Below are 14,610 nucleotides of genomic sequence, written 5' to 3'. Positions count from 1 at the left end.
CGTAGGCGTCCTGGCGCTTCGACCGCTGCGAAACCCTTCCTGGCTTCCATGAGAGATGGTCCCTTAATGGGTATCTCCAGGGTGCGACCAGGCATCCCCGGCGGTCTGGGGGGCCGTTAGTGAAGATGAGGCAAGCTAATGCCCAGAGTTGCCGAGTGTGACCGCTGATCAGAGTGGGCACCGAGGCGAGAGAATTATCGAGTCCGCTGACCCTGGTCCAGAAACCTGCCGCGCCGGGAATCGAACCCTGGTCCCGGGCCGTCCTCTGCTCTCGGGTCTGCCGCCTCTAACCAGTGAGCCACACTACTTCAATGTCACTTGCTTTGTACTTTTAAAGCTGTTCTGTTAACAGTAAGACTTCTTCCAGCGCACAGCTGATCTGAACGCTGTCGCGCTCTCCACCCTCTTGAGCGGCCGCCATCAGCCCAGGCGTGCTCGCTGACCATGCCCACTTTAGGCCACACACCCCTCAGCTAGAAATGTGCATGCACAGGAAGCGCAGCGGACGAGCGCAGCGGGAGCGCCGTTTGCGCGCCGAAGGCGCGCCTAAGGCAAGCCCGTCGGTGCCCATCCGTGCCAAGACCGCGACAGGCGCAGGAAACTCTGCCCAAACCACCACGCACATCAGGTACCTCCCTAGCGACCTCCACCTACTACGTGGTAAGAACAATTGCTCCTGCAAACTTGATATGTTCAACCTTACCGGCTCGTTCAGCTGTAAACTCTGCCATTGGTCTTCCATCAAAACCCCAGCCCATTCGCCCACCCCCATATGCCTCCCCATGGCTAGCCAGCTGCCCTTTAAAGGTGGGCTGATAAATGCCCGCTCTATGTGTAAGCATAGCCAAGACATAAGAGACCTCATCCTCGATTCAGACCTCGACTGCCTCCTGATAACTGAAACCTGGCTAACGGAAGATAGCAATCCGGACTTAGCCATTGCCCTCCCCCAGGGTTTTTCCATATTCAGACAAGACAGACAGAAAGGGAGAGGTGGAGGAGTTGCAGTAATACTGAAAAATAGTTTCACCTGTCACACTTTTAACTTAGACCCCTTAAACGACACCGAAGGCCTTGGTTTCTCAATCAAACTCAACGAATCCTCGTCCTTCTCAGGTGGCCTGATTTATCGCCCACCCGGTAATGCCTCCAGGTTCCTAGACACACTGAGCGACTCTCTGGGTCATCTTTTACTTAGATACCCACATTTCACCCTACTCAGGGATTTTAACTTACATCTGGAGTCCAAATCCGACCCACAGACCAACAACTTTCTACAGACCCTAGAAATATTCAACCTTCAGCAAAGTGTCACCTTGCCCACTCACTTACTAGGGCATACACTTGACGGTGTTTGCACCAACTTTCCCCCTCTAACTACCCTACCCCCTGTCCCTCAAATTTGGACGGATCATAGCCTGATCCTGTTCCACATCAAAACCTTACGCCCACAAACCTCCAGTAAGTCCAATCCTCACTTTGACAATTCCGTCAACTGGAAAAAGGTTCAAGAAATTCTCGTACTTAATCCCATCCCCCAATCTCAGGCCCCCACTCTCACTGGCGACGTTGAACACGACGCAAATCTTTTTCACAACTGGATCTCTCAAGAAATCAGAACACGGAACCCTCCTAATCGCCACCGCAGAACAGATAAAAATCCCAAAACCAATGCCCCCTGGTTCACCCCGACCTAGCCACATCCCATCTATCGTGTGGAAAAGCCGAACGTAAATGGCGTAGAACTTATGACAATGCTGACCGTCTTTCATATATCCAACTAAGGAAAATTTACCATTCCAACATTAAATCAGCCAAAAAATCTTCTATGTCAACGCTATTAAGGAGTCCAATCAGAAACAAAAAAACACTGTTCTCAATAGTGAAATCGTTCACTCAGCCCAAAGCATTACAACCCGAAATCCCCCCATCCCAAGATCTTTGTAACAAAATAGATGACTACTTTGAGGAAAAAATCGACGCCATTCAAAAAAATTTTCCCCCTCCACAAACAACTCAAGACTCACGCAATTCGCTTCAGAAAGAATCTCTAGGTGGAAGTCTTAAAAGTTTCTCTCCGGTTACCTTAGATCAAACCAGAGAAGTCATCCTGGCGTGCAAATCTGGTTCTCCTTCTGACCCCTGTCCCCCCAAAATTCTCCACCAACTCATCGACGTGGTGAATCCAATCATTAACTATATTGTTAACTCATCGCTTCGCACTGGATCTGTCCCTCGCCTGTGGAAACAGGGAATAGTCAAACCCCTTATGAAAAAAGCCAACAAATCCCCGTCCGACCTCACCAATCTTCGTCCGATCTTGCTCCTCCCAGCTCTGGGAAAAATCACCGAACAAATGGTTTACAGAGAACTCAAACGATATCTTGAAGCTCACAATGTACTCCATCCGCAACAATCTGGTTTTCGCCCCAATCATTCTACGGAAACAGCACTGATCGAACTTTCAGACTCAATAAAGATGCTGCAAGACCAGAAGAAGAATGCCATCCTCATTCTTCTTGACCTTACCGCGGCGTTCGATACTATCTCCCACTCCATCCTGATTAGTAGACTGACGGACATAGGGATTTCTGAAGTGGCCCTATCTTGGATAAAATCCTTTTTAACCGACAGATCCCAAACTGTCGCTCTTGGTCCTTACCACTCCAAAGAGAAGAGGGTTTTCTCTGGTGTCCCCCAGGGCTCCATCCTGAGCCCTCTCCTCTTTAACATTTACCTTATCCCACTTATATCCCTGATTGAGTCATTCGGCATACCTGTAACATCGTATGCCGACGACACGCAACTCATCGTACCCTTAGAGGAAAACTCGACCAAGGCAGAGCTAAACCTCAAAAACTGTCTGAAGGCTGTCTTCCAATGGATGGATATTAACCATCTTAAATGCAACTCCAGCAAAACGGAGATCCTCCCCATTTGAAGAAATACCATCTTCTGCCCAGCCCTCTGGTGGCCGGAAGACTCAGCTGCCCCCCCCCAGACCGTAACAACTGCAAGGAATCTTGGCGTCCTGTTTGACACAGACTTATCCTTCGACCAACACGTCAGGACTGTAGCGGGCCGATGCTTCGGAATTATAAAATCTCAAAAAAAATTCTTCGACTTTTTACCGCTAGACTCTAGGAAAACCGTAACAGTGGCCCTAATAATCTCACGCTTGGACTACTGTAATGGTCTCCTTGCTGGAGCTAAAAAGGCTAAACTCAATGAGCTCCAAAGTGTACTTCACACCGCAGCCCGACTGGTTCTAAAGCTGCCCAGAAAATCATCAATATCCGCAGCTTTAAGATCCCTGCACTGGCTCCCACTTCACAAGAGAATATATTTTAAAATGCTGATTTTCGCCTTCCGGGCTTTCAATAAATCTGGCCCTAAATACCTTACCAGACGCTTCCCCACTACAACCCGAGTAGATCCCTCCGCTCCTCCCATGACAACCTCATCCTACCAGTCAGGTTCAACATGAAGACAAAAGGTGGAAAAACCCTAAGCTTCTTGGCCACAAAAGCCTGGAACCTCATGCCCAAAAATCTTAGACTCCAAACTCAAGAAAACCCCTTCAGAAAACTGCTAAAAACTTGGATTTTTAACCTTCCGGATGACTACACCAAGGCAGCCATCTAATTCCCACAGCCACTACGAAGTGTTTCGATCCTCTACCTGGAAATTCAGCGCCATGATGCTCCTTCCGGAGCGACCGCTGCGCTCTATAAATACCCCCACAAATCACAAATCACAAATGTACTGGCCACAGGAAGGGGGTTATCCTGCAGGTCACGTACTTGCGCAGCACTATAATTTATAGGGTGCCACCTGTCCATGTGCCGATGCATGGTATAATTGCTATAGCTGTATTTCTTATCAGTCCCTCTGGACAGATCTTTTTTGCAGATCAGACAGGTAACGTAGCGGGCATTTACCTTTTTTTGGCCCCGGGGAAATGTGAAAAATTGCCATATGTAATTTTCTTTCACATGGGACCTCCTCGGCTCCTCAGGCAAAAACTCCCTCGTCCCTTGCACCTCTTCCTCTTCTTCCTCCTCTTGCTGAAGGATAACCTGAGGAGGTGGTCCTCTCTTCCTAGAAGGTGGTGGTGGTGGTGGGGGTGCACCAGCTGCAGCTACTAATGAAGCCATTTCTTAAGAATCAAAATAGGTCTTCCTCTCACAAAGTTGAAAGTCAGAGTGAGAAAAAAGGTGGGGCCTTTCATCATTTGGGAAAAAAAATGTTCTAAACCAATGAAAAGTGTTATTTTTAGGTCATATGACCTAGCCTTACATCATTAGGAAACCAAAAGTAAAATGAACCAATGAAAAGTTTTATGAACAAGTCACATGACCTGTTATGCTTACGTTACGCGTCCTGCTACGCACCCAGAGCGCTTCCGGGGCGCTGCGCTTCGCGCCTCGGTTCGCGCTCCGGAGCACTTCCGGGTGCGCTAACGCGGCGCGTCATACAACGCATTACGAGGCAATGCGATACGTCGCGTTTACGCGACGCGTCACGATGTTGTTTTCTTGCGCGGCAGTTCCGCTAACGGAACGTTTCCCGGTTTGTGGACCGGGTCGCGGCACCAAATTGAGCTAACGGGAAGCTACCCGGTGCGCTGACCGGTAGCGAAACAAAAAAAAAAAATATATATATATATAAATAAAAAAATTATATTACAAACATATAAAATATATTTTTGCATTAAAATAAGAATAAATTTTACAGCTTTTGTTATTCGCTATTAAAAAACCATTGAAATTCACTGAAAAAACCATAGGTTATAGACCATATATAGTTAGGAATTAGCATTTACAAAACCTTAAAAATTCACTGAAAAAACCATAGGTTATAGACCATATATAGTTAGGGATTAGCATTTACAAAACCTTATTTTACTCGCACAAAACCATTGAAATTCGCATATATAGTTAGTTGCACTAACTATATATCGCGCAACCGCAATCCACTGCTGATGATGTCACATATTACATCATTCATGGCATGGTCAGTGACATCACTGATGACATTACTAATGACATCTCATTTGACATTACTGATCACATCACTGATAATATCATTCATGTGATAATACGATGAACCTCTTCAGACTCTAATATAACCTTAGATACAATCAGTGTAAACAGACACTCACAGATTGTCACTCATCCATGGAGTTACTCATACATCTAGTCAGTCATGCAAAGAATCAATCACTCCTCCATTTCCTCAACTATACAGTTATACACACCTTACTAATTCAAACATATTCTAACACATATTTACTCTCTTATGCAATCCCTGATACAAGTTCACAATGATCCATACAGCCACTCACACATTCACAGGCTCTTATGCACAGTTATTTATATATGTCAACTCTCACATGTACTGTGTTTTACATATGTACTTACTTTGACATGTAGCACTGAGATATCCTTTCACTCACCAATACACTCATGCACACAGTCAACTGCCCATGCAGCTGTTTCCACATGCACGTTTGAACCCATACATCTAGTGAATCAACTGCTCACACATCTATGCACAGAGTCATACACCTCCCAGCCACTCACACACATACTCAGTCTCCCATACAAATACTTGGGCAACCAATCAATAACCCATATAGTTACTCATATAGCTACTGATTAACACATGCAGCAGTTTACAGAACAACAGACATAATAATGCACAAATTAAGACAGTTTAGTCACTAACCCATGCACTCAGTGAGACACATTTAATCACTCACTCATACAGTCAGTCATGCACCTACTAAATCCTTCATCCAGACACTTATACATCCACTCATTCTTCAATATGTAAGACATATTTTAAGTTTACAGAAATATATTGTCACTGGATGTTGTCATCAGTGATGTCATCAGTGATGTCATTTGAGATGTCATCAGTGATGTCATTTGAGATGTCATCAGTGATGTCATCAGTGATGTCACTGACCATGTCATGAATGATGTAATATGTGACATCATCTGCAGTGGATTGCGGGTGCGCGATATATAGTTAGTGCAACTAACTATATATGCGAATTTCAATGGTTTTGTGCGAGTAAAATAAGGTTTTGTAAATGCTAATCCCTAACTATATATGGTCTATAACCTATGGTTTTTTCAGTGAATTTTTAAGGTTTTGTAAATGCTAATTCCTAACTATATATGGTCTATAACCTATGTTTTTTTCAGTGAATATATATATATATTACCTACTGGCGATAGCCAGTAGGTATATATAGTTAGAATTTTTTCTCTATGGGACTTTTGAAAATTCTATATCTAATAACTTTGGCGTTTGTGGACGGAATCGGCTGAAATTTTCAGGAAAATGGCACATTTCGTTTCTGAGCAGCCCCTAAAAATTTGGGGGGGTTTCGTCAAGGGGGGGCCGAGAAAAAAGGGGGGTCCCAAAACGCGTTTTTCCCATGTTAATTTCCATAGGGCGGTTGGACTCACTTTTAGCTCGAACGGCTGAATGGATTTGCACGAAACTTGGCAAAATTGTAGGGACTGTTAGCCCGATGTGCCTTTGCTAGGTCTCAATATATGTGCTCCAGTAGTTTTTGAGAAATTAACGTTCAAACCAAGATATATATCTGTAACAGCGCTCTGGGCAGCGATCCGGTCCGCTTACTTTTCGCTTATCGGAACTTTGCGCGCAGAAAGCTGATTGGCTCTCCGGTGTCTGTCAACATTCTAAACAGTCCGGAGCGGACGCCATCTTGTCTCTCGGTAGGATCGAGAGAGAAGAAGAGGTGGAAAACGAAAGGGGGATTTAATGAAAGGGGGCAAGGTATCCCCCTCTTGACCCCCTAGGAATGTTGTTGGGGTTATTAAAGGGTCCCGTGGGGAAAATAAAAAAAAAATGATTTTTCACGGTAGAAGCGCGGCCGCGAACTGGTAGCGAAACGGGAATTCGCCATTTTGTGCTTCGTTAATTAAATTACTAGTTATAAGTGGGTGCGGGAGACGTATCCTAATCCCCTATGTTTTCTGAGGGTGGCTGAGGAGGCTGATATATGTTGATACATCTCTTCCAGCGGCTGTGCGTGAGCTTTTTTTTTTTTTTGCTGCGTGACAGTCCGGAGCGGCCGCCATCTTGTCTCTCGGTAGGATCGAGAGAGAAGAAAAGGTGAAAAACTAAGGGGGAATTTAATGAAAGGGGGCAAGGTATCCCCCTCTTGACCCCCTAGGAATGTTGTTGGGGTTATTAAAGGGTCCCGTGGGGAAAATAAAAAAAAAATGATTTTTCACGGTAGAAGCGCTTCACGGGCCGCGAACTGGGCCGCAAACTGGTAGCGAAACGGGAATTCGCCATTTTGTGCTTCGTTAATTAAAGTACTAGGTATAAGGGGGTGCGGGAGACGTATCCTAATCCCCTATGTTTCCTGAGGGTGGCTGAGGAGGCTGATATATGTTGATACATCTCTTCCAGCGGCTGCGCCATCTTGCCTTTTTTCGAATGCCACAATTTTGTCGTGCACGGCAGCCATTTTAGATGCCAGGCTGGTCCCAGGCTATCACCTAACCCTGCGGATGTAGTTTATGGCCCCAGCTGTAGAGAATTCAGACATGCCAATCCTCCTGATTCAGGCGTGTGACTACTGATTTCAGTGCTAGTCTCCCGCCTCCCGATTTCTGCAAGCAAAAACCCGGGGGCATATTACGAACAACTAGCGATAATTTTTGTCTCTAACTTGTTTAGAGACAAAAATTATCGCCGCACATCGGCGATTTTTATCGCAGATAAACCTTGCTATTATCGCAGAAAAGTCAGCGATATTCATGTATTATCGACCTAATGCTCTTAGCCATGTTATCCACCTCCCATTGGATAACATGGCTAAGAACTGCTCAGGGCAGGTGTTAGATTTTGGAGATATTCGCGCTTAGCGCGAATATCTCCAAAAGTTGGTAATAGAAGGTAGCGATGTTAGGGACTGTTTCCAGTCGCTAACATCTTGGCACGCCACTTTGCATGTCATTAGTGATAAGTATCACTGACATGCAAAGCGGGGCCCAAGATGGTCGCTATCTCCTTTTAGCTGTCACTAACTGGTGTTAGCGACAGCTTGGTAATAGGGAAATAATTTTATCTCCGCTTTCATGGCTTTTAAAGCCAAAAAAGCGGAGATAAACCCCCTTGATAATATGCCCCACGATTCCTTGGGGGTTTCAGCTGACAGGGCTTGGTATTGTGTTACATGGTAATTTTTCCATGAAACGTCAGAGGGTCGATGCAGGGGTTCTAGAAGAGGTGATAAACCATTTAAGCCTCATGAACAAGCGCATGGTCTTTTAAAGATTTGTGAAGTACTCGGGGCGGCGGTGTGTGTGTGCCCTCTTTCAGGAGCGGGCGGGGGGGCACTGCCAGCAACTTGCCAGGTCAGGTAGTGTTCAACACGTGCATCACCCTTTCTCTGCCTGCTATTGCGCTCCATGCTTCGGAAAGGTAAGAAAAAGAACGTGCATTTGAGTTTGAAATGTCCGATCCTGCAGCAGCACACTTCCAAAGCCCACACATGACAATAACCCGATTCAAGGCCCCATTCACCCGTTTTTAAAAAAATAGATAACACTCCAACAAAGTAAGGTTATAAAACTTTATTAACTACTAACTTTAACGAACGGAACAAAAACTAAAAACATTTAAACATTTCTCAACACAAAAAGCAACAATGGTTAGAAGCTGTCTTTTGTGCGAATAGTCCCAAGGCAGCACAACGTGCAGAGTTCTGGACGGCACCCAGGTGATGTCGCCTGGGTGCCGCACTGGTTTAGGGATCCTACAATGCTGCTCCGAAAATTGGCGTGGGGCGTCCCGGGTGGGGCGGGGGGAGGCCTCGTCAGTAGCGGTCTGTTGTGCGAATAGTCCCAAGGCAGCACAATGTGCAGAGTTCTGGACGGCACCCAGGTGATGTCGCCTGGGTGCCGCACTGGTTTAGGGATCCTACAATGCAGCACAGAAAAACAGCGTGGGGCGTCCCGGGTGGTGCGGGGGGAGGCCTCGTCAGTAGCGGTCTGTGTCCAGTGTCACATGGCTGACACAACATGTACGACAGGCACCCAGGTGATGTCCAGTAAACTGCCGCACTGGTTTTGGTATCCTACAATGCTGCTCCGAAAATTGGCGTGCGGCGGCCCGGGGGGGGGCGTGGGGGAGCCGGCGTGAACGGGCCTCCCCAGGTGGCGGCCATCTAGCTGAGTTGCGCTCGCTCTTGCGGCCACAGCGTCTCGCTCACCATGTTGTTGAGTTGCTCCCACTCTTGCAGTGCAGCGATAGGCGGCTGCCACATGGCTCTTAAAATGGCGGACAGCTCCTCGGTTTTAGGCCTGGTCCACTGAAATGGCCCTGGGACACTTTGGAACTCGGACGCTTGCCTGCTAGGGCTTGGGCTCCATTCTCGAAAAGCGTCCCCTCAGCCGTGAAGATTGTATAAAAGTCTTGGGGGCCCCCGACTCCCGCAGGCTTCCGGTGGGGAGCGGCTGCCATGATTGCTCGCGGAATGACCACGACGGAGCCACGAGATGGTGGTGCTCTCATGCTGACGCCAGCTTCAGTCTGAATGATCCGGAAACAAGGTGGGGCTTTCATCGTTTGGGAAAAAAAAATGTTCTAAACCAATGAAAAGTGTTATTTTTAGGTCATATGACCAAGCCTTCCATCTTTAGGAAACCAAAAGTAAAATGAACCAATGAAAAGTTTTATAAACAAGTCACATGACCTGTTATGCGGCATAGGGCTACAAAAAGCGTAGAAAATCCGTTGGCACGTGAGGCGGCGTCAGTAGCGGACCGATGTGCGAATAGGCCGAAGGCAGCACAACGGGCCGAGATCCGGATGGTACCGAGGTGGTGTCCAGCAAATTGCCGCACTGGTGTGGCCATCCTACAATGCTGCGCCGAAAGACGGCGTGTCCAGCTGAATTGCGGTCACTGTTGCGGTACAGTGACTCGAATGCGCCGAGATCCGGATGGCACCGAGGTGGTGTCCAGCAAATTGCCGCACTGGTGTGGCCATCCTACAATGCTGCGCCGAAAGATGGCGTGTCCAGCTGAGTTGCGGTCACTCTTGCGGTACAGTGACTCGAACGTGCCGAGATCCGGATGGCACCGAGGTGGTGTCCAGCAAATTGCCGTACTGGTGTGGCCATCCTACAATGCTGCGCCGAAAGACGGCGTGTTCAGCTGAGTTCCGGTCACTCTTCCGGCACAGTGACTCGAACGCGCCGAGATCCGGATGGCACCGAGGTGGTGTCCAGCAAGTGGCCGCACTGGTGTGGCCATCCTACAATGCTGCGCCGAAAGTCGGCGTGGGGTGCCCCGTTGGCTTATGAGGTGATGTCAGTAGTGGACTGATGTGTGAATAGGTCGGAACCAGCACAAGGCGCCAAGATCCGAATGGCAAGTCCTGGATGTTGAGTGCCTCAGTTGAGATTTCTGAGCAGTGCTTGTAGGACTGTCTGAAGCTTATTTGCACCTGCTGCAGCTTCACTATTGCCCTGGTGTGGCCAAAGGTGGCACATGACATAGGCGGCCGGCTCCCGAGGTCCGGCGGAACTTTTTGCATTTTCCTTTCTGCTTCTTTTCCTACAATCCGTTTCATCTGAAGACACGACCAGGTCCCTGAATGTGTGCAGGGGGACGCTATTGATTGAATGAAAATGGCGGCTTGACACAAAGCTGACTCAAGCGTTACTGTTGATGCTATACAGACAAAAATTGGTTTTCAGTTTGTACATTCTTCAGGATTTTTTTTTCCATCCAAGTCTGATTGAGAGTTTGTAGAAAAATGGCTTCAGATTTTCCACATACTACTCTTCAACATTCTTCCTAAATGTAACAATGTGAAACTCACTAGGACAATGGCTGTTTCTGTTTCCTTTCAAAATGCTGCCAACAATATTTTCTGAATGGAAGACATCATCTTGTAGCATAAAGGGACGAAAGGGGTTCTGGTCTGGCCGATGGTTGGTGGAGACATTTTGACTATATCTTGGACCTGCCCGGCCTCGCCCAAAATGGCGCCGGTATAAATGGGACTCGTAACTCCTTGCCCGCAAATGTATATCTAGAAAATGTTATTGTAAGTGGCCGTGTCGTATTTTAATTACAAAATGTACGTCCACCGATTCCGCAACTGTTAGACACCTTTGTTCTTGCAACCTAATGGCCCGCTCGTTACGTTCTTCTACAGTGTAAATGTCTCCTCATCATATACGATTTCAGTTTGCTCCGTGGCCGGCCCACGTGGTTATAGGCCCGTATTTGTATACTGACATTTTCACAATAAAGGTTTTTAAAACAAAACACGGTAGTAGTATTTACATTGGTAAAGTTTTTACTTTTAGTCACTGTTTTCGAATCAGTAAAGGCAAGTGAAATAAAGCAGTCCAATTACATGACGGATAAAAGGTATAATATGTAGGAACGCAGTAAAGATAAATGCTTAATAGCAGTTGTGTTTTTCATGTCTGCAATATAAAGTGATCGATAAGAATCTGATAATCAGGCGTATCGGCGACTAAGATAGCAGGCCGAATCTCTTTTACTCAACGGCTCCGTCATGGAAGGAAGAAACGCCCTTTTTCTCGAAAAAGGAATATATTTTACTTTCAAGACAGTTGTAGATTTTCCGGGAAAGTACATTAGCCTGGAATATTATAACATATGTTTGAAAAAAAAATATTGTTCGAAAACAATAAAAAGCGTAATTTTTAGGTCATATGACCAAGCTTTTCATCATTAAATTAACAAAAGTAAAATGAACCAATGAAAAGTTTTATTAACAAGTCACATGTCCTGTTATGCTTACGTTGCGCGCTGCGCGCCGCGCCGCGGATCACTTCCGGGTGCGGTAACGCGGCGTGTCATATAACGCATTACGCGACAACGTAGGTCAAGAATATAGTCAAAATGTCTCCACCAACCAGCGTTCGGAACACAACTCCTTTCAGCAGTCCAAAAAGTTCTGTTAAATGACAACAGAGGGGACAGGCAACAAGAACCATCAGTCAAAGAGGGGAGGGCAAGTTCTTCTCTTCCGGGTCATGTTGGGGCGCTACCGGAACTGATCGAATTGGTAGTCTACAGTGTTTCTGGATGTTTCAGACTAAAGCTGGCGTCAGCATGAGACCACTACCATCTCGTAGCTCCGTCGTGGCCATTCCACGAGCAATCATGGCAGCCGCTCCCCACCAGAAGCCTGCGGGAGTCGGAGGCCCCCAAGACTTTTGTAGAATCTTCACGGCTGAGGGGACGCTTTTCGAGAATGGGACCCAAGCCCTATCAGGGAAGCGTCCGAGTTCAAAGGTGTCCCAGGGCCATTTTAGTGGACCAGGCCCAAAACCGAAGAGCCGGCCGCCATTTTGAGAGTCCTGTGGCAGTCGCCTATCGCTGCACCGCAAGAGTGGGCGCAATTCAGCTGGATGGTGGGCAAGACGCTGTAGCCGCAAGAGTGGGCGCAACTCAGCTGGATGGGACAAGGTTCAGAATTGAAGAGTCATCAAAAGGCAAAAAGTTCCGCCGGATCCCGGGAGCCGGCCGCCTATGTCGGGGGCGATCTCAGGCTACACCAGTGCTATAAGACTTGGGGAGGGTGTCGGAGCCAAGCGTCTTCTCCGAGTCCATGGCCATCACACCGCCCCTCAGGGACCTCCGTCAAGCTGTTTAGGAAGGTAACATATCACATTGTTTTCTAATGCAGTCAGGTCCACAAACGACACTCATTTACTTTGAGAATAGTGAAGCTGCAGTAGGTGGAAATAAGCTTCAGACAGTGTTACAAGCGCTGCTCAGAACTCTTAACTATGGCACCCAACATCCAGAACTTATGCTATTTGAGAATGGCAGTGACATCGAAGCATCTCAGGGACCAAAACCATTAACGTACTTTCACGTATGAAAATCTTACTTGGGGAGGGGGCAGGAGCAAAGCGCCCCCTCCCAGTCAGCGCCACCACACAGTATGTTGAAAATTTGAAGCCATCGTTCTACAAAGTCAACCAAACTTGGATTAAAAATCTAGAAAAATGTACAAACTGAAAACCAGTTTTGGTCTGCATAGCATCAGTAGCAACGCTTGAGTCAGCTTTGTGTCAAGCCGCAAATTTGATTCAACTAAGCACAGACATTCAAAAAGGCTCAAATTCAGAACTCTAAACTATGGCACCCAACATCCAGGAGCTTGCCATCCGGATCTTGGAGCCTTGTGCTGCTTTCGATCTATTCACACATCGGTCCACTACTGACATCATCTTATAAACCAACGTTATGTAAATAGTTTTTTAATAAAATGTTTTACCCTGTTTCTTTGCTGGTGTGTTGTCTATATTTTTCATATTTGCATACGGTTTGTCGTTATTTTGTGCGGGATGGGTGATGGAGCCGAGCTGTCTTGCAGCCCTCATGGTGTGGAGCTCAGTTCATCTCACTATTTTCGTATTTCTCATGAAGGGTTGTTCCTAATATTTCTATTTTAGCGAGGTCAAAAAGAGATCCAATTAGTGGCCTACTGATTTTGCTCGATTACTTTTATTTTTTTTACACGATTTTTCACTATCTGCAAAGACTAAACAGAGTATTGCGACTTTGTGCTTGTTTGTAAATAGAGAATGATCCAAAGAGAACCAATTCTAAAACAGTAAATGCTTGGACAACAATCAATCAAATGGAGAGACAAGCAGCCACGACGGATTACAACGGGGGTAAAGGCCTGCGTTAACTACCCTTCAGTATCTGCAAAGAGAGAGTACTACTATGACAAAAGAGGGGAGGGGGGGGGTGCAGCGTTCAAAGCACATCAGCGTGCATAAATACGAAAATGTTTTTATTTATCACGTACTTGACATTTTTAAGCTTTTCATATTTGCTATTAAAAAACCAATGAAATTCACAGAAAAAACCATAGGTTATAGTGGATATATAGTTAGGAATTTGCATTTACAAAACCTTGAAAATTCAATGAAAAAACCATTGGTTTTAGGCCATATATAGTTAGGGATTTGCATTTACAAAACCTTATTTTACTCGCATAAAACCATTGAAATTCCATATATAGTTATAAGCGCTAACTATATATCGCGCACCCGCAATCCACTGCTGATGATGTCACATATTACATCATTCATGACATGGTTAGTGACATCACTGATGACATCACTGATGACATCTCAAATGACATCACTGATGACATCACTGAAAACATCTCATTTGACATGACTGATAACATCACTGATGATATCATTCATGTGATAATACGATGAACCTCTTCAGACTCTAATATAACCTTAGATACAATCAGTGTAAACAGACACTCATAGACTGTTACTCATCCATGGAGTTACTCACACACCTAGTCAGTCATGCAAAGAATCAATCACACCTCCATTTCCTCAAATATACAGTTATACAAACTTTACTTATTCAAACATATACTAACACATATTTACTCTCTTATACAATCCCTGATACAAGTTCACAATGATCCATACAGCCACTCACACATTCACTGGCTCTTATGCACAGTTATTTATATATGTCAACTCTCACATGTACTGTGTTTTACATATGTACTTACTTTGAC

This window comes from Lissotriton vulgaris, chromosome 6 (assembly GCF_964263255.1).
Source record: "Lissotriton vulgaris chromosome 6, aLisVul1.2, whole genome shotgun sequence".
NCBI classification, from domain to species: domain Eukaryota; kingdom Metazoa; phylum Chordata; class Amphibia; order Caudata; family Salamandridae; genus Lissotriton; species Lissotriton vulgaris.
This window is presented reverse-complemented; position numbering follows the sequence as displayed.